The sequence below is a fragment of the Cupressus sempervirens genome, chromosome 5 (genome assembly GCF_028749045.1).
Source record: "Cupressus sempervirens isolate cs-2001-9-10 chromosome 5, ASM2874904v1, whole genome shotgun sequence".
In the NCBI taxonomy this organism is placed as follows: domain Eukaryota; kingdom Viridiplantae; phylum Streptophyta; class Pinopsida; order Cupressales; family Cupressaceae; genus Cupressus; species Cupressus sempervirens.
In genome coordinates, this window is record NC_143122.1 from 853,532,988 (window position 1) to 853,555,794 (window position 22,807).

Sequence of the window (22,807 nt, forward strand, 5' to 3'; positions counted from 1 at the left end):
TCCAAGTAGGGGATCTAGTCATGGTGCACTTACAAAAAGAAATATTTCCAGTCGGTACTTACAACAAGCTAAAAATGAAAAAACTTGGCCCTTGCAAAGTTGTGAAGAAACATGACTCAGGAAATGCATATGAGGTGGAGCTAACAGATGGTATTCACATTTCTCCCATTTTCAACATTGTAGATTTAACAGAGTATCATGATGATGGTGTAGATGAGGAGCTAGTGTTAGAGCCATGTCTAATTCCTGCTTCTAAGAAGGAGGAGATAGAAGACATTCTAGATCATCGTGTGGGTAGGAGTACCAGAAATAGGTAGTATGAAGAGTATTTGGTCAAATGGAAAGGACGATCAATCGAGGATTCAACTTCGATTTCAGCAGCTAAGGTTTCCCATTTGGAATTTCCTCTACCATTCATAAAGTGATAGGGTCACTTTTCAATCTACCCTAGGTGTCTGATGCAGGAGCATCCAGAGGTATAAGGGCAATCCTGTGTCACCCAAAAAAATGTACTTAGACTTAGTTTCTGTTTCATGTGTTTTCATTTTTTGACTCCCATTTGGGTCAAATAAAGGTTCCAACTCTCACAGTTCAACTATCAGTGTGCTACAAAATCTCAAAAAAATAGGAGCATGCAATTTGGCCATCATTTTGGTGACCTAGAAGGTGTGAATTGGCCAGATTAATGAAATTGTGATTTAGAGCATTCCAAAAAAAGAATCAGTTCAAAAGGCCCCACGGTTTGAAGGTTATTGCAATTTTTTGAGTTTTGGAGACCTTCTAAGAATGATTCAAATTCAGGTTAGGGGCATTAAATGACCTTGAAAAGGGCTGAAAAATGGCGATGAGTGAAGCTTGTCCATAGGGCTATAGAGCGCTTCAAGAACTTTCTGAAAATGTAAACGGTTCGTCAATCGGAGCTACGATTCAAAAGTTATGCCTCCCAGAAGTTCGATTACCATTTCTAGATTCTTCTAGATTTGCACCGACTTCTAATGCAACTTCTGGAACCTTCTATTTGGTCAGTGGATGCCTACTAACACTTTCTAGAATGTACTCCTAGTCCTTAACCCTCTGGGGTCTATTTAAGGATATTTCTGGCATTGTAAAAAGCAGTTCAGAGTGGAGTTTGAGAGGAGGTACTGAAAGGAGAAATTATCTCCAGATTTATGCTATTGTAAGCCCTTAGAGCATGTTTCAAAGTTTATTTTCCTGTACTATTTGTACTAGCTTATTTTCTCAGTTAATATAATTTTCCCTTTCTGTTGTGTCCATTTTGTTCTTGGGTTGTGTCCCCATCATAATACAAATGTAGTTATCTCATAGTGTAGAACAAAACGTGTTAGCAAATTGACTTGTACGACTTGCAAAATTGTTTTGATTACTAAATCTTGATGAGCCGACTCTATGGATGGTATGTGATTTGACTAAGGAAGAATTTAATGATATGTTTGATATAAGTAAATAACTTCAACTTCAAAGTTAATATGTATGCAATATTATGATATGTGATGCAAAGTAATGTTATATGATGTGAGATATGATGAAAACTAATATTTGTGCAGTTACCCCTTGTATGAAGAACTGACAATCAAAATAATTTTGAAGTACAAAAAGTGATCCAATAATGTATGTATGTCTATTCTCTTGAAGAACTCATTGTATAGTTGCATGTTAGGGTAGTGGGCTCTTCTTGCACACATTTGTATATGATCCACGAAATCCTAACAGGGTTGAAGCAACTCCTAATAAGGTTGAGGCTTCTAACAAGGCCTAGTCTCCTAATAGGGTCTTGAGACACTCTACATTCTTCATGGACTTCTAACAGGGTTAGTATCCTTAACTAGATTCATTTATATAGTGAATCATCTTGTGGGTTTCATCCCCATCGAGGTTTTCCCTTGGTCGGGGTTTCCCTAGTTAACAAAATATTGTGTTATGAGATCTCTTTGTGTATGGTTTTTTATACTATTCAACATTATTATTTTACTTTCTCATGCATTTATTAAAGTTGTCAATAATATCTAGTTGTGGATTAAATAATTAAAAATACTAATTCAGCCCCCCTCTCAGTATTATCTATTTCTAATATTTTGCTATGCAATTTCAAAAAATTTTAGCTTCATTCTAGCATGTACAATAGTTTGTGGTGCTAAGGATGAACACATGTCTTTTATGTGATGGTGGGTTTACTAGTCTAATAAAGTCCAACCCCCACTTAGCAAAAGGTTTTACCTCAAATACTAGTTGTAGTGGCATAGCTAAATTTCCCTCCCTATTAGCACTTGTTTGACAAGTGTGGCAAGTTTGTACATGTTCAAATGTATCCTTTAAAATTGTAGGATAAAAATAAATTGATCACAAAATTAGATGGGCTATAGCCTTTGCTAATCCATGTCATGTGCCATAATTATCATGATATTGCTCCAATACCTCTTTTGCTTCTTCACATCCCAAGCACTTCAAATAAATTCCCTCATAGATTCTTTTATAAAGTTTCCTATCTTGAAACATATAGGATTTAGATTTCATCTCGAGTCCGTTATGTTGGGAACTATTTATCGAGTTAGGGTATTAATTTTATAAGAGGTAGTACACAATATCTTGATATGAAACATCTATGATTATTCCTTCATCAATGTCTACTTGAGACATTATGATCCTTTGTTAATTGTTAGTCATGGTTTCATCATCAAATCTAATCTCATTGTTAGTATTGATGTTATTGTCAGTATTGATCCCATTATTATCTATCATCTTAGTCAACCCTTGTCCTCTCACTAGCTTCACTGGCTGAATTTTCAAATCAAACTCTTGTAATATAGCCATCTATTTCCCTCTTCTTTCATCTAATTCATCTATATTAGTAATGATTTGAATATATGATCTAGTATGAAAACATATAACTTACTACTGAGTATGTAATCATAAAATTACTTGACTACCGTTATTAGGGTGAACGATTATTTGTCAAGATTAGAATAGTTCAGCTCAGCATTCTTCAACAAACAACTCATGAATGCGATAGGTCCCTCATCTTCTTTATCTTTATCTTGAGTGAGAATCCTTGCACATGAGTTTTGTAAAGAAAATTAATCAATTTTGAAAGGTAACTCATAATCTAGCCTTACAAGTAAAAGAGTCATGGAGATAGCTACTTTGATGTCTTCAAAATCTTTCTTTATTTCAAGAACCCTTTCATTCTTTTTCCCCTTTCCAGAATTTCATTCAGGGGACACACTATCTTAAAAAACCTTCTAATGAACTTACGCACAAAATTAATCTTCCCAAAGAAAGAATTAAGCTCTTTATGGCTATGAGGAGATGACAACTTGAGAATCATTTCTATCCTCTCAAGATCAATGGATATCCAAAATTTAGAAATGATGTGACCCAGAAGCTTTCCTTTGGTAACCTTAAATGAGCATTTATTAGGGTTAAGAGATATGCCATACCTCTGGCATTAGTTGAAAACTTGTCTCAAATCAACAATATGAGTACTCTAATATTTTGAATAGATGATATAAATAACTATACATTTTTTTTATCAACCTCTTGAATGCTTCATCCATCACTATTTGGAATGTAGCTTCACTATTGATCAATCTAAAAGGCATTATTTGTATGAAAAGATTCCCTATTTTTTTTGTAAATGTGGTCTTTAACCTATCTTCCTCATTTACCATCATTTGGTTCTATCCTAAATATCCACCTAGAGAAGACATCATTTTGGATCCATTCATAATTTACAATATTTCATCAAGTTTGGGCAAAAGGTAGTTATCTTTCTAGGGTGCTTGTATTAAGTTACAAAAATTACACAAAGGCGAATTTCTCAAATATTTTTCCTAGTTGGAACCATGTTAGCAACCCATCTAGAATGTCAAATTAAAAAAATAGTTTTAGTATCAAGAAAATTCAAGACCTCTTTCATTATTAATGGTTTAGTAATGGGTTTTACTAGTCTCTATCTTTGTTGAAAAGGTTTAGCATCTAGCTTCAATGAAATGTCATGAGTGATAATTTTAGGATCATGCATCTTGAGTTCTTCATAACTCCATGTTATGAAATCTTTGTATTCTATAGGAAATTGAAGCACACTATCTCATTATTTATGATTACATGCCTTTCCAATTCTCACTATCTTAGGACCTTCTTCTAGTTCTAAATTATATGAATCACATTAGTCAATCCCTATTTTTTCAACAATTATTTTACTACATGTTGATTCATCTTGATCAAAGATACTTTTTGATTCTACCATCCCCTTAGGAATAGTATTGGTCTTCAAATTCATAATCCCATCTTCATCTTCTAGTTCTTTATACTTAGGTTTATCATCACGAGTATTATCAATCTCTTGTCCTTTGAAAAGACCATTGCACAAATATGTTGGTCATCTTGGAAGAACTAAAAGTTAGTAATGTTATCTAGATTGGACATTGTAATAACTAATTCAACTAAAAAACCTTTTAGTTTAGTTCTTTCCATGTGTTGCAACACACTTTCTAAAATTGTAAGGGCATTAGATGCTATGTTTTTCTTTCTTCAAATAGATCTTATGTTCAAGACCTCCAAATCTTTCATCAAGTCCCAAACTCTTTTTTGGTAAGAAAGTAGTCTTCTATCATTATAAGAGTACATTTATTTAACCTATCTAATCACCAATTGAAAATCTCCTTCTATTATGATAGCTTTTACATCTTTCTCTAATGCAAGAGAAGTTTGTGAACCAAGGCTTTGTATTCTGCAACATTGTTAGTACATGTAAATTGTAAATGATATGCAACATAAAAGAGCTAGCTTTAGGATTAATTAGTTTAATACCTACACCAGCTCCTAATTTTCATTTAGAGATGTCAAACCTGATTATCCAAATTGGTTATTCTTTGGGTTCTTTGAACTTGTGTTTATTTGTTTGAAGATTTTCTTTTACTTGTACTTTGAAGGATTGTTTCTTAGGGCTCCATTTTAATCTTTTAGATGGTGGACATGGTGAGATACTACTATTCACCTTTGATTTGGGGATTGTCTATTTATCTTGCTGATCTTGAATCCCCCTAATCAATTATGTGATTTTACCAATTTGTGGTTAAGGATTAACAACTACCAAGGTCCCACCTTGAGCTTTTAAAAAATGTCTTCTCCTTAGGACTCTGATCATGCTTGATGGGGAACAAGGAAAAGCCCCACCATGTGAAGAGGTATCACTGTATGATGCATTAAGATCTTCTTCCTTGTCTCCATTATTCTCCAAGACATTAGCTCTGAACATGAGACTTGAATTTTCCTTTTTTATATCACTTGGAGTTTGACCATTTTTCAAGTACGTTATCTAATTCAATACCTAAGCAATCTTTTCTCAAAAGGAAAAAAAAACTTGGGTCTTCTTCTTTGCTTAAGCATTGCAAATTTGTAACCATGTTGTCTATGAACTAAGTCATAATCACTTCTTTTGGGGTAGGGATCATAGATTCTCTATTTAGATTTATTGGTTCTTGGCTATAGTTATGTTAAGAGCCATCACTTTATAAGAACATAAATTTGATTGGAAAAATGTTACCTCGTTTAGGCCATTATATTCTATGACTTGTTGGAAATATAGGAGTAACTTGGGGGGGGGGGGGCGGGGGGGCGAGGGGTGAATCAGTTACCACTAAAATAAATCCCAAATCCCTTAGATGTCAATAAAATAAAAACTGAGTAATTTGGTTGTTACTGTTATTCAATAAACAAATAGAAAATTCTATAACTCAATAAATGTAGAGTGTGATTTACTTTGAGCTAGTCTTAAACATTCACAATAATTAATTTGCAAGCATAAGAGTAATAACATCAACACATGAGACACCAAGATTTAATGTGGAAACCCAATATGGGAAAAAACACCAACATAACTAGTTACTATTTCTCACTCTTCTAAAGTGAGCCCTATTAGGAGCCAACCTAGTTAAAGGTTACAAAACACACTATTAGGTGTGACCTTGTTAGAGGATTTAATAACCCTATAAGGAGTGGCCTTGCAAGAGGTCTTAAAAAAATTCAATGGACCTGTCACCTTATTAGAGGATTTACAATTGGTTGTTAAACCAACTTTATTAAGAGGTTTAGATCACTGCTACAATGGTTAGAGAGTAACAATGAAATGACCTAATTGTGATGCATCTAATTGCTAATTACAGATCTCTATTTTTCTTCATACTTGATCCTACTTGATTGAATAATATTTTTTTTCTCCACAAGGATACTTGCTTATCCTTCAAGTTTTCTCTTACTCTTTCTTTCTCAATCCAATCAACACCCACTTGCAAACATACTAAAAATATCAACTTGAATTTCATTTATATCATCCAGATTGTCAAGTGGGCTCAAATTCAAATTACAATAACCAATAATCATTACCATAGTTGGCTACAAACTATACTTGAAATAATAAATCTTCTTATGGAAAAACAACAAAATCCTTCATTGGCTAACCCTGCTCGATAAACACTAGTTTTGAGATGATTTCCTATGTTAGCCAAAAGAAGCTTGGTTTACACTACAAACTTACAAAAATAGCCTTTGGCAACTGAGTGAACTTAGTGAATGCTGAATCTATCAAACTTTCCTTTTCTAATCATGTGAACTTGGTTAACATTGTTTCCTGCTTAAATTCCTTTAACAGCTGAGTGAGCTTAGTAGACACTGTCTTCATAGAGTAATCTTCAACAATGCTTGATAGAAAAGGAAAACTATCTTGCTAGCCAAGTGAGCTTGGTAAGAACTGACTGACAACTAATATGACATTTGTGTAACATCAAAGACAACACACAATTAGAGATTGTATCCAACAGTCTCCCTCTTTGGCATTGGTGGTAACACAACATGTCATATCATAATAAAATTTGAGAAAAATACTTTCACTAATAGAAAGTTTGTCCCTTTTAGATTTTCACCAAAAAGCTTCTTCTCTTTCATGTGGTAATCTCCCTCTATGAAGGAAATAGATAACTTCTAAGATAATTTACTTTTCTTTCAAAAGATATAAACAAATTCAAGAAAGATATGGCAGTAATGTTTTCCCTCTTTAACAACACATGCCAAAGAAAATACATACTAAATTAGTATCAACGTACCTTGAGTAATAATTCATATGGAATATTCCCTTTGACTATGCTACATCAACTTATTGATCTTCAACTTGGTTCCTATTGATGCATCACTAAAAATTTATTTAGTGAGGTTCGGAAAGGGGAATGACCCCTAACTTACCTCTTAGATACAAGAATGCATCCTTAGGTAATGTCTTGGTGAATATGTTTGCAATCTATTCTTTTGTGTGAACATATTCCAATCTGATTTATTTGTCCTGCACTAGTTCTCTCACAAAATGATATTTTATGGCAATGTTCTTAGTTTTGGAATGCATCACTGGGTTCTTTGATATGTTAATTGTGCTAGTGTTAGTTATTTGATCTCAACCGTCATGCCTTCCAACAACTATTTAAACCAAAATAAGTTAGAACAATTTACTGCTACTGCAACATATTCTAATTTTGTTATAGATTGGGATGTGCAGTTTTGTTTCTTGCTTGTCCAAGATACCAGTCTTTTACCAAGAAAGAATGCTCCACCACTTGTACTTTTTCTATCATCAAGATTTCTTGCCCAATCAGCATTAGTGAATACCTTTAGGTCTAATTTTCCTCCAAGTTTGTACCATAAATGATAATCTTCAGTACCTTTCAAATATCTCAAAATTCTTTTGATTTCTATCATATGATTTTCCTTGGGTTTAGCTGAGAATTTTGCCACTATCCCAACTGCTAAAGCAATATCAGGCCTTGTATGAACTACATACTATAATTTTCTGATCATTGATCTATATAAGGTCTGATCTACCTCTTTTGAATCATCACCTTTTGTAAGATTTAGTCTAGTACACATGGGGGTACCAACTAGTTTAGAATCTTCCATTCCAAATTTCTTGAGTATCTCTTTGATATACTTAGATTGAGTAATGTAGATAACACTCTTTCTTGTTGTATCTATAGTCCAACAAATTTTTTTATCTCACCAAACATGGACATTTCAAACTCTTTGTTCATTTGTTCTGAAAATTATTTGCATGGATCATCATTCCCTATGAATAGAGTGTCAGCCACAAATATTTCTTCCAATACAATCTTGTTATCTGGTCCTTCCTTGATATACAAACTATTGTTATCATTGGTTCTCTAAAAATCAATCTGTATAATGTAGTTGTACAATCTTTCATACCATGCTCTAGGAGCTTGTTTCAAACCATACAACGTTTTGTGTAATTTGCAGACCATATCCATTTTATCTAGATCAACAAAATCTTCTGGTTGTTCAATGTAGACGTCTTCATCAAGCATACCATTGAGAAATGTAGATTTAACATCCATCTGATATACTTTAAATTCTTTGTGAGAAACATATGGTAAAATAGTCCTAACACCTTCTAATCTTGCAACAAGAGCAAAAGTCTCACCATAATCAACTCCTTCTTGATACTTTTCCATCTTCATTCAACTTATTTTTGAATACCCAATTTGTTCGAATCACATTTTTGTCTTTAGGCCTAGGAACAAGGGTCCAAGTTTTGTTCTTCTCTATTTGTTTTATTTCTACATTCATAACCTCAATCCAACTTTCATTTTCCAATGCATCTCTAACACTTCTAGGTTCAAAATCAATGAGTAAACATGTACATTTTAGCTTACTTCTTATCATAGTACCTTCTAATTTATCAATAATAATTTGATCACATGCATGATGCCATTTGACATACTTGGCCAATATAGGTTCATTGCCTTTTGAATGAATTGCATTGTCTTCATTTTGCATTTCATCTTCTGGCTCAAGTTGGTTAGACTCGGTAGGCATTGGCTCAGTAGCTTCAGAATGTGACTTGATTCCTTGCAACTTAGATTGATCTTCTTGCAACTTGGTAATTGAGGAAGACTCAAGAGGTGAAGTCTCCTTATTGATAGATGTGTCTAGCAATATATCAAGTTCAATGTAAACAAATCTTATGTAATCTTTTGGCTCCTTTTTGCTTTCTTCTTCAATTCTTTCTACAAATTCATCAATTCTCACATGTGCATGTTCTATGATTTTATGAGTAGACAAAGTCAAACACCTATATGCCTTACTTTTGCTAGAATATCTTAAGAATATTCCTTCATCACCTTTTACATCAAACTTGTCATTTCTAGACTCTTTCAAGATATAACATTTACTTCCAAATACTTTTAGGTAACTTACATTTGGTTTATAGACATACCATAATTCATATAGAGTTTTATATGAGTCCTTCTTCAACTATACTTGGTCATATTGCCACCTGGCAGCAATATGACCAATTTCTTCACATGAAAAATAGATTAGGGGTTCTTTTTCTCAGCAATATCTCCAATAGATAATGTACCAATAGGGGTTGTGTATTCTTCATCAAGGTATTTCAAGCTTGAATCACTAATTGAGGCCAAATGAAATCTCATGAGTCCCTACCATGTTGAAAATTTGTCTCTAGTTAGCTTTGGAATTTCTCTCTTGTAAGACATCTTGATCTTTATCTTAGGTCCTTGAAACCTTTCTTGCAAGCACCAAAAGATCTAATACCAATTGTTGGAAATATAGAAGGGGTAACTAAGAGGGGGGTCGAGGGGGGTGGTAAATTAATTACCACTAAAATAAATCCTAGATCTCTTAGATGCCAATAAAATTAAAACTTTGAAATCTGATTGCTGTTGTTTTTTCGTAAACATAGAGAAAATGACATAACTCGATAAATGTAGAGTGTGATTTACTTTTAGCTAGTCGTAAAAATTCACAATGTTTAATTTGAAAGCATAAGAGTAATAACATGAACACATGAGACATCAAGATTTAATGTGGAAATCCAATATGGGAAAAACCACCAATGTAACTAGTTATTGTTTTTCACTCTTATGAAGTGAGTCGTGTTAGGAGCTAACCTAGTTAAAGGTTACAAAATACACTATTAGGTGTGACCTGGTTAGAGGATTTAATCATCCTATAAGGAGTGGCCTTGCAAGAGGTCTTAAAACAATTCAATGGAACTATCACCTTGTTAGAGGATTTACAATTGGTTGTTAAACCAACTCTATTAAGAGATTTAGATCATTGCTATAATGGTTAGAGAGTAACAATGAAATGACCTGATTGTGATGTAACTAAATTTCTAGTTATAGATCTCTATTCTGCTTCATACTCGATCCTTCTTGATCAAATAATACTTTTTTTCTCCACAAGGATACCTGCTTATCCTTCAAGTTCACTCTTACACTTTCTTTCTCAGTCCAATCAACACCCACTTGCACACATACTAAAAATCTCAACATGACCTTTCATTTATATCATTAAGATTGTCAAGTTTGCTCAAATTCAAATTAAAATAACCAATAATCATTACCATAGTTAGCTACAAAAAATACTTGAAATAATAAAGCTTCTTATGCCAAAATAATAAAATCCTTCATTAGCTAACCCTGCTTGGTAAACATTGGTTCTAAGATGATTTCCTATATTAACCAATAGAAGCTTGGTTAATACTATGAACTTACAAAAATATCCTTTGGCAACTAAGTGAACTTGGTGAACAATGACTCTGTCCAACTTTCCTTTGCTAACCATGTGAACTTGGTTAACATTGTTTCTTGCCTAAATTCCTTCAACGCCTGAGTGAGCTCGATAAGCACTGACTGAAAAATAATATGACATTTGTGTAACATCAAAGAAAAAACACAATTAGATAATTGTATCTAACATGATTATCATCTTCAATTTTGGCTAAGCATCTATCTTGATCTAATTATTCAATACTTTCCAAGGTAACCATAATTGGGTAAAATTAGTTGAAAACCATCCTCTTAGTCATCTTGTCCACTCTCCACTCAATAATAATCTATATGTTTCTAAAATTTCCACCATGTGTATGTCTATGATATCTTGAATTCTAGGGTCTATAGTCAACTCTATTCAAACATCTATCAATACCCTAATAACTTTTACTTCTATCTTGTCAAGTTAAATTATTGTTCTATTTGAGGATTACAGAGTGACTCCCAACCTTTGAGCTATCAAAAGTGGCATGAAATTACAAGAAGCTCTAGAATATATGAGACAATTGTGAAAGTTTCATACAAATATTCTAGTACTGAGCAAGAAGGGATGCACTTCCACCTTGTCTTCATACATGGTTGGCATAGCCTCATAAGTGTCAACTTGTTGTGATATTGTCTTTTAAGGACCTTCATGACGCATCACCTTTGTATCATCTATTAGCATGAATGATGATGATACTACATTGGGGGAGTATCTTGAGCATAGGAGAGTATTAATATGTTACATTCATGGTTAGGTTTGTCACTGATATCAACATAGAAACGTTTATGTATATACTAGAAGAGTAATAGATAGAGATATTAATGGTACAAAAATTGGTTTGATTTTCTAGTCATCCACATATATTGACATGTACAATATAGTGTCTTGATGATATAGTTTCTTGTGTAGAGTCTAAGTCGATTGCATACAGAATTTGTACCTAATTTACATAGAGTAATTTAGAGATAGAGTATTGGGAAATTTGTTCCTAATGATTGTTGTCTATCTTACATTTGAGATGTAAGGAAGTGATGTATAGTCATGTAGTGATAAAGGATAGTCAAATGATGATGTTAGCAAGTGACCAAGTCTTAGTATCATACATGTAAATTTTTGTATAGACTATAAGCTAACAGTGCTATTAGAATTGTAATGTAATTAATTATCTTATTTTAATTAATTGGAAATTCCTCTGGGCCAACTCAAGGAATTATTATGAAGTTAAGGTATAAAGGAAAGATGTTTTCCTTAATTTTAATGTGTGTTGAAGTACTCTAATCATTGTTCAAGTGTGAATTATGAAAAGGAGTAGAGTGCTTATTGAATGTGTATAAGCAATCAAAAGGATTATTAGATACATAGTTCAAAATCTACTTACAAGATCTCAAGAAGTAGAAGTATGGTTGATAGGATAGAGATAGAGGATGGAAGTACAATTAAGTTCTATTATTCTACAAGAAAATAATATAAATATAATTTGGATAGTGGGTTCATTACTCTCGCCCATAAAGTTGTTTGGGCAGTAGGTCCAATTTTCTTCCACAACTCCTAATAGGGTTAGCATAACTCCTAATAGGTTTGGAATCTCATAATAGGGATTCAAATTTTTCTAATTGTGACTCATATGCATTGAATGTTGTAATAGACTCCTAATAGGGTATACCCTCTAATAAGGAATATTTATATTAGTACATCATCTTGTGGGTACCATGCCCACCAGGATTTTCGCTCTAATCAAGGGTTTCATTGGTTAACATATCTTGTGTTATTGTGTGTATCTTGTTGTGGTCTCAATTTACATTACTCATTTGGTTAATATTGTTTAAAGTTATTATTTGTAATACTAGTTGGATAACTGATTCACCCCCTCCCACCCCCCCTCTCAATTATACCAGAGGACTATATATTCTAACAATTGGTATTAGAGCTTCAGGTCCTTGAAGGAAAATCCCTTTAAAAAGGAATATTTATATTAGTACATCATCTTTTTAGTATCATACCCATCAGATTTTTTCCTTTGATTAATGGGTTTCTCTAATTAACATATTTGGTGTTATTATGTATGAGTATCTTGTTGTGGTTTTATTTTACATTACTCATATGGTTAAGATTGTTTAAAGTTATTATTTGTGATATTAGTTGGATAACTCATTCACCACTACCCTCTTAGTTATATCAGTGGACTATATATTTTAACAATTGGTATTAGAGCTTCAGGTCAGTGAAGGAAAAGCTTAACAATTTTGGGAGATCAATGGAAAATATTTTCAGGAAGGATAGTCCAATATTTTGTGGGCCCAATTATGATAGTTGGAAGCAGAAGATAATGAATCATCTATTATGCATGGGTCCAAGAAATTGGATCTTGACTAAAATTCAGAAAATAATGGTTAAAGAAGAAAATCTTGAAGGTTGGAGTGAAGAAGAGAGAGATCTATTCATGCGTGGCATAAGAGAAAGAGATGCCCTACTAATAGCACTTCAAGAGGATGAGTAAAATTAGGTAAAATCATTTGTAACATGTAATCAAATTTTAAAAGCTTTAGATTCTACTTTTGAAGGTGATGATCATGCCAAAAGAATGAGAATGCAAGATTGGATATGTGAATTAAGAGATGCTAGAATGATGCAAGATGAATTGATAAGAAGTTATATTGGAAGATAATCATAAATGGTTATAGGTATTTTCTCTCATGGTGAAATCGAGGAGGATGATGAATTCATTTGGAAGATCTTAAAAAGTTTGACACCACCATTCAAGCCAATAATGTAGATGATTCAGCTAGTGATTCCTTACACTAAGGATTTCACTAAAGAAACATTACTTTGAAGAATAGAATTAGTAGAAGAAAATCTAAGATAGTTTTTTGAACTTGCAAGAGTAAAAATAGTCTTTAGTGCCTTAAACATTTGACCTAATTTGACAAGGAGTACAAATGAATTTGTTAGAGATTTTGTTGATAGCAATAGAGCTGATGAAGAAAAGAAAATAGAAGAAGGAATAGCCCTTCTGGTGAGAAGAGAAAAAGATGGTAAGAAAATATTTAAATGTTGGACTTGTAATGAATTTGGTCATTATGCATCTAAATTTCCTAAAAGAGAGAAAAAGTACAAGGGGGTATTTAACCCAAGAAGAGATAGAGATAGAAATCAATTATATGCAAATGAAGATGAAGAATTTGATGAGAGAGGTGAAAGTGATAGTGATGATGAATTAAGATTTGTGGCTCTCAAGGAAGATGATCTTGATAGATAAATTATAGAGGAAAGAGCTCTAGTTACCCAAGTAGAAAATAATTCTAATTGGATAATTGATAGTGGTTGTTCACATCATATGAATGGTGATATAAATAAGTTTGTTAAGTTTAAGAATCATGATGGAGGTATTGTTAGAGCTGGTAACAATGCAACCTATCATAGAATAGGAACTCGGTCCATTACTTTTGATGGTAAAACTAACACTAATGATGTCTATTTTGTTGATGGATTGAAGCACAACTTGTTGAGTGTTGGACAATTTAGTAAGAAGACCTACACTATCAAAGACAAAGATGGTAAAATGATTGGAATGGGCATTAGATCTAGAGGCAATGTATTTTAGTTGAATCCTACTAAGATGACATGTTTGGTCACTAAGGTGGATAACAATTAGTTACAGAATAGAAAATTCTATCAAATAAACTTTGATAACACTGTGAAGGTCAGTAGCACTTTTGTAGTCAAAAATTTGTCAAAGATTGTCAGGCCTACTAATTTTGTTGTAAGGAATGTATTTTGGCTAAGTAGAAGAAAGTATTATTCCCTAGCATGAAGTTCACTACCATAGAGAAGCTAGAAATTATTCACACAAATTAGAGTGCTCCCTCTAGAACAAGAGGATTCTATGGTGAAAGGTATTTTATGATTTTTGTTGATGATTTTATTAGAATGATGTGGGTGGCATTTCTTAAAGAGAAATCTAAAGATTTTGAGAAATTTAAGATATTTAAGAATAGAGTTGAAAATGCATATAGTGTTAAGATTAAGTGTTTCATATCTAATAGAGGAGGAGAATTTACCTCTAGAGAATTTAACATGTTTTGTGAAGAAAATAGAATCAAATGACAACTATCTACACCTAGAATTGTTGGAAGATTGGTTTGATGATATGTTACGTTCATGACTAAGTTTGTCATTGATGTCAACATAGCATGTTTGATATCTTCTAGAAGAATAACTAAAAGATTAAGTTGGTAGGGATAACTAGTTGAGCATGATAACCACTAAAGGTTATGGGAGATACTTTGGAGTATTTGGTATATGTAGTTAACATCAAAAGTAGAAAGGATAAGTCTAGAAGAAGTTATGTAAGTGATAGAATTTATAGAGGCATGTTCTAGTAAACTTTTCATATCTCTTAGTAGAGTTGATATCTTGAGGATCAAGGTTGAGGATATGAAGAATACATGTTGAGAATGACATGGCTAAGCTCACTTGTCATAATATTTGGTATCTGAAAAGTTATTCAAGTTGCAAGGTGGAAGATTAAGGTTATTGCTAAGTGTAACATATTCTTAGTGAGGTCTCATAATAATTAATTGAGAACGAATAACATCTGACTTAGGGAATTGTTTTATGAACTTGGTATAAAGCTTTGAAATTTTCCTTTATCATGATGTATGTGGATATGGATGAATTTAAATTGTGAATGTTTGGTAGAAAGTGCAAAATGTGAAGTTGAGAAGAGTAGTGTAGAAGGGAAGAAAACTTCATTGTCTAGGTTTTTCTAAGTAATTCAAGGCTTGGTATTTGGATCTGAGGTCCATGACCTAGTTTACAAGGTGTAACATTGATTGGTCCAATTAATAGGACAAAGGAAAGAAGAAGATACCAGTAAATTACTTGTTTGAGTAGTGAGCTCTTCTTGTAGTGGAAATTGCATTTTTCGGCATTGGACTCTTCTTGCATACAAGGATTCAAAGTCTCCTAATAGAGACTCATTGTACTAAATTTTGTAATAGACTCCTAACAGGGTCTATCCACTAACAAGAAATATTTATATTAGTACATCATCTTGTGGGCATCATTTCCATTGGGGTTTTCCTTCTAATTAAGGGTTTCCCTAGTCAACATATCTAGTGTAATTGTTTGTGTGCATCTTTGTATAGTTGTTGTTTACTTTGAATGTATGGTTAAGTTTTTTAAAGAAGATAAATGTTATAATTATTGGATAACTAATTGAACCACCCCCCCCCCCCCCTGCCTAATAGTTATCTTGGTGGACTATCGTTTCTAACAATTGGTATTAGAGCATCAGGTCCTGGAAGAAAAAGTCTAACAGCTTTGGGAGATCCATGAAGAACATGTTTAGGAAAGATAGTCTAAAGTTTTATCAAACAAACTATGACTGTTGGAAGGAAAATATGAAGACACATTTTTTTTGTATGGGTCCAAGATATTGGATCTTGACAAAAATAGCAAAAAAAATCATTGAAGAAAATGATTTGGAAAGTTGCTCCAAATTAGAATGAGATCTTTTCATGTGTGACATGAGAGCTAGGGATGCACTATTGATTACACTTCATGAGATTGAGTATAATTAGATAAAATCACTTCGTACTTCACATTTGATATGGAAAGCTTTAGAAAATAGTTTTGAAGGTGATGCACATTCTAAGAAGTTGAGGCTACAAAGTTGGATTTTTATGTTTCAAGATGCTAACATGATGGAAGATGAATTTGTAAGAGCATATAGGGGTAGGATATCAAAAATTATTGTAGGTATTAAAGCTCAAGGAGGAAAAAAGAAGATGATGAGGTTATATGGAAGAGATTGAAAAATCTAACTCCACCATTCAAGCCAATAGTTTAGATGATACAATTGTTGATATCATGTACCAAAGATTTCACTAAGGAGACATTGCTGGAATACTTGAAGCAGTTGAGAATGAATTTAGACAATCTAGAGAATTAACTAGAACAAAGAAAACTTTTAGTGCTTGGAATATTCAAACTAACCTATCAAGGAGCACATGTGCCAGAGGAGATTTTTCTAGCAATAATAGATCTAAAGAAGAATGAAAGACTAATAAAGTAGTAGTCCTTCTAGTAAGAAGAGAGAAATGAGGAAAGAAAATCTTTAAGTGTTGGACTTGTGATGAATATGGTCATTATACATCTAAGTGTCCTAAAAGGGAGAAAATTTCTAAGGGAAATCATAAGTCTAGAAAAGATAGAGTTTTTTTTATGCAAATAAAGATAATAATTTCGATGATCAAGCATCAAGTGCTAGTGATGATGAAATTGGATTTGTGACAATTAAAGAGGAAATTCTAGAGAAGGTAGCTTTGGTATCATAGGTTGAGAAGAAATCTAATTGGATAATTGATAGTGGTTGTTCATGTCATATGACTAGTGATATGAACAAGTTTGGTGACTTTAAAAGTCAAGACAGAGGAATTGTCAGTGGGAAACAATGCAGCATACCAAGTAAAAGGTATTAGATTTATAGCTCTTGATGGTAAAACTAATACTGAGGATGTGTACTTTGTTGGTGGTTTAAAGTACAATATTTTGTGAGTGTTGGGAAACTAGTAGAAAAAGGTTATCAATTGCATTTCATAGAAAAGACATGCATGATTAGAGATAAAGATGGAAAGGTAATTAGAACATGAACTAGATCTAGAGGTAGTGTATTTCAGTGGAATCCTATCGAAATGACATGTTTGGTTGCAAAGGTAGATGACAATTGGTTATGGCATAAGAGATTCTATCATATAAACTTTGATAGTATTGTAAGGACTAGTAAAATGTTTGTTGTTAGAGATTTGCCAAAGATTGTAAAGTCTACTAATACAATTTGCAAGAAGTGTCTTTTGGAAAAGCACAACAGAACATTGAAGATAGAGTAACTAAGAGGGGGGGGGTGAATTAGTTACTCACAAAAATTAATCCACAAATCCCTTAGATGTCTTAAAGATCTAGTTACTGTTGATACTCGGTAAACATAACAAAAATGTTGTAACTTAGTAAATTAAAATGCTACTTATCTTCAAGCAATCATGAATGCAATTGAAAACAAAATGAATACAAAAGACAACAAATTTAACGTGGAAACCCAATATGAGAAAAACCACCAAGTAACTAGTTACCAATTTTCACTCTTCTGAAGTGAGCCTTGTTAGGAGCCAACCCTGTTAAGGGTTACAATACACACTATTAGGTGTGACCCTGTTAGAGGATTTTGATCACCCTATTAGAAGTAGCCTTGCTAGAGGTCTTTAGAAAAATTCAACTAAACTATCACCTTGTTAGAGGATTTACAAAATGGATGTTAAACCAACTCTATTAAGAGATTTGAAATCACTACTCCAATTGTTAGAAAGCAACAATGAATTGACCTGAACAAGATGCAACTAAATTTGCTGATTATAGGTCTCTATTCTGCATCATTAGATCCTCCTTGATCAAATATGGCTTTGCTGCTCCTCAATGATCTCTAATCATCCTTCAAATTTGCTTCAAAAATAATCAATCCTCATATCACATCAATTCTTCCACCACACTTAGAATTCACAACTAGACCTCTTATTTATACCATTTAGATTATCAAGTCAGCTCATTCTCATCTTAAATTTACCAATAGTCTATACATCAGTCATCTACAAATAATACTTTAAACAAATAAACATTATTTCAAAAATTAATGAAATTCTTCATTTGGCTGACCCTGCTTAATAGATACTACTTCCACAAATAATTTCCTTAGCTAACCGTCTTGACTCAGTTAACATTGTAATATCTACAAAATCCTTTGGCTGCCAAGTTAACTTGGTAAGAATTAAATTCCTTCATTGTCTATGAGAGCTTAGTAAGAACTATTTCTACCACATTTCCCTTTGATAACCAAGTGAGCTCGGTAATAGCTAAATTTCTATGTTTAACCTTGAAATCTCAGTAACAACTGTCTACTTGGTAGACATTGTAAACCTTCTTTACGAACCTTCTAATCTTGGTAGACTTTGTCCTTTGCCTTGCTGACCATCTGAGCTTGGTAGACTCTTTCCTTTGCCTTGCTGACCATTTGAGCTTAGCAGACTCTGTCCTTTGCCTTACTGACCATTTGAGCTCGGTAGACTCTATTCTTTACCTTGCTAACCATTTGAGCTTGATAGACTCTATCTAATTATTGATATGACATTTTTATGACATCAAAGACAACACACAATTGAACAATTGTATCCAACAATATCCCTCTTTTGCATTGATGGCAACCCAACATGTCATAGAAGAATGAAATTTGAAAACAAGTCTTTACTAACAAAATACTTCACTTTCTTCTTCAAACAAAGAAAACTCCCTCTTTCATAATAATCTCTCCTCTTTTACAAACTATCTCTCCTTTTTAACAAACTCTTATTATTTTGCAAATTTTAGAAATATATGATAGTATACTCTCCCTCTTTGATAGCACATGCCATAGACAATACAAATCAAGTATATAGCATTGTACCTGATGTACTAATTTATATGCAATGTCTTCATTGGTTTGCTACATCAAATAATAGATCTTCAATTCTGTTCCTATTGATGCATCACTAAAACTATATTTTAGTGAGCTTTAGATAGGGGAATGACCCCTAGCTTGCCTCTTAGATACAAGAATGCATCCTTAGGTAAAGGCTTTGTGAATATGTCAGCAATTTGTTCCTTTGTATGGACATATTCCAATCTGATTTCATTTTCTTGTAACAATTCTCTAACAAAGTGATATTCTATGGCAATATGCTTGGTCTTTGAATACATTACTAGATTCTTGGAGATGTTAATTGTACTTGTGTTGTCACAAAACCTAACAATAGGTTCTTTGATTTCTTGCTTCATACCTTCCAATAATTATTTGAACCACATAATTTTTGAGTAGTTTACTACTACTACAACATATTTAGCTTTAGTTGTGGACTGGGATATACAATTCTACTTTTTACTTGTCCAAGAAACAAACCCTTTTCCAAGAAAGAAAGCTCCTCCACTTGTGCTCTTTCTATCATCAGTATTCCCTGCCCAATCTGCATTAGTGAACACCTTTAAATTGAGTTTTTCTCCAAGTTTATACCATAATCCATAATCTTCAGTTCCTTTTAAGTATCTCACGATCCTTTTGATTTCCATCATGTGATTTTCTTTTGGTTTTGCTGAGAATCTTGCTACAATTCCTACTGCAAGGGAAATGTCTAGCCTTGTGTGCACCACATATTGCAATTTTCCAATCATAGATCTATACAATGTCTAATCTACTTGCTTTGATTCATCATCATTGGTAAGTTTTAATCCAGTACATATAGGAGTTGCAACTGGTTTGTAGTCTTCCATACCAAACTTTTTCAGTATCTCCTTCATGTATATGGATTGAGTAATGTAGATACCATTCTTACTTTCATGAATTTGAAGACCAATAAAGAGTTTTATTTCTCCAAACTTTGACATTTCAAATTCTTTGTTCATTTTTTTTTTAAATTCTTTGCAAAGATCATCATTTCCTATGAAAAAGTATCATCTACAAATATTTTTGCCAAAACAATCTTATTATATGGTCCTTCCTTTGTGTACAAACTACTATTGTCATTATTCTTTGAAAACCAATCTGAATAAGATAGTTATGTAGTCTTTCATACCATGCCCTAGGTGTTTGCTTTAGACCATACAATGCTTTATGCAATTTGTAGACCATGTGCTTCTTGTCTGGATCAACAAAACCTTCAAGTTGTTCAATGTAAACCTCTTCATCCAATATGCCATTGAGAAATGCTGATTTGACATTCATCTAATAAACTTTGAAAAGTTTCTTCATAATCTACACCTTCTTCTTGAGAGTATCCTTTGCATACCAATCTAGCTCTGTTCCTCGATACCTTACCATCTTCATTTAGCTTGTTTCTGAATGCCCGCTTAGTTTCAATCACATTCTTGTCTTTGGATCTAGGTACAAGAGTCCATGTTTTGGTTTTCTCTATCTGTTCTATTTCTTCATTCATAGCTTCAATCCAAATTTCATTGTCTAGTGCATCTTTGACATTTCTAGGTTCAAAATCAGTAAGTAAACAAGTGCTTTTTAACTTACTTCTTATCATTGTTCCTTATGATTTATCTCTAATGATCTAATCTGGTGCATGATGTTTCTTGGCATACTTGGCTAATATAGGCTCTTTGCCTTTTGGGTGACTTCCTTTGTTAACCTTTTGTGCTCCAACTTCCATTTATGATTCTAGTTGCTCAGGCTCAATAGATGTTGACTCGGTAGCTTCTGTTCGCAACTCGAGTTCTTGTAGCTTGGTAGGTACTAACTCAATTTGATCTTCTCGTGACTCGATTAATGAAGACTCAAGAGTTGAAGATTCCTGATTGACAGATGTATTTGGTATTGTATCAAGTTCAATGTAAACAAATCTCTTGTAGTCTGGAGGTTCCCTTTTGCTTTCTTCTTCTATTCTTTCTAAAAACTCATCAACTTTCACATGTGCACATTCTATGACTTTATGAGTAGATAAGTTCAAACATCTATATGCTTTACTTTTGCAAGAGTATCCCAAAAATATTCCTTCATCACCTTTTACATCAAATTTTCCTTTTCTAGATTCTTTGAAAATGTAACATTTGCTTCCAAATACTTTTAGGTAACTTACATTGGGTTTGTAGCCATACCATAACTCATAGGGGGTTTTGAATGAATCCTTTTTTAGCTGTACTTGGTTCAAGGTATGAACTACAATGCTGATAGCTTCCTTCCAGTATTTCATAGCAATATTTTTCTCAATCACTAAGGTTCTTGCATAATCCATGATAGACCTATTCCTTCTTTCTGCTATTCCATTTTTTTTAAGAGTTCCAGGTGTTGAAACTTGTCTTTTGATTCCCCTTTCAATGCAAAAGTTATTGAACTCATGTGAAATGAATTCACCACCTCTATCAAACCTTAAGCATTTTAGTCTTTTTCCTGTTTCCTTTTCTACTCTGGCCAAATAACATTTGAACTTTTCAAATGCTTCTAATTTCTCTCTTAGGTACATCATAGTCAGCATTCTTGAATAATCATCAACAAAAAGAATGAAAAATTTCTCACTAGTATAGCTTTCAATGCTAATAGGTCTACACAAATCAGTATGCACAATTTCTAGAACTTCTTTAGTCTAATAGTTATTGCTTTTAAAACTTGTCTTTCCCATTTTACCAATTTGACAATTCTTGCATAGACCAACCTCAGGTTTCTTTATGTTAGGAATACCTCTTACTTTCCTAAATTTATTGATTTTTATCAAGTTTTCAAAGTTTACATGACATAACCTCGTATGTCATAACCAACTCTCTTCAATTTGAGCAATAAAACATGAACATTCACCAAGTTCAAGATAAAATAACTTACCTTTTATTTGAGTGTCTGATCCAATCAGCTTACCTTTGTCATTCAACAGTCTTTTTTTTCCTTGCATGAATTCTACTTTAAATCCATTATTGAGTAGTTGTGCCACACTCAACAAATTGTGCTTTAGTCCTTATACTCAATATGCATTATCACATACAAGTTCCTTGGTCAGAGAGATTCTTCCTTTTCCTTTTATACAACAAGGTTCATTGTTACCAAATCTTACACTACCACCATCATAGCCTTCAAAGTGTTTAAACTTAGTTTTATCACTAGTTATGTGATGAGAACAACCACTATCTATAATCCATGTATCATTTCTACTCATATGAGAAATAAGTGCCATTTCTTCATCATTATTAGACTCATCTTTTACAAAAATGTAAACAATTTCATCATCTTCTTAATCATCTGAATCATTAGAATCTTTAGCCATGAAACATGTTTTCTTACTTTTATCCTTGAAATATTTGAATTCTTTCTTGCCATTGTACTTGTGACCTTTCTTCTCATCCTTATTCTACTTATTTGGACACCTAGCAGCAATATGTCCAATTTATTCACAAGGAAAATAGATTAGAGAAACCTTACCTTTGTATTTCCCTTTTCTTCTTGAATATTTCATTGCTAGTAGAGCTTCAACCACCTCAAGATCACTGTCTAAACTTTATTCTGATTCTTCATCACTATGTGACTATTGATCCTTTATCTTTTTCCCTTTTTCTTTGAGTGAAAGCTTGGCTTCAAATGCTGATTCAATGTTCTTGGTAG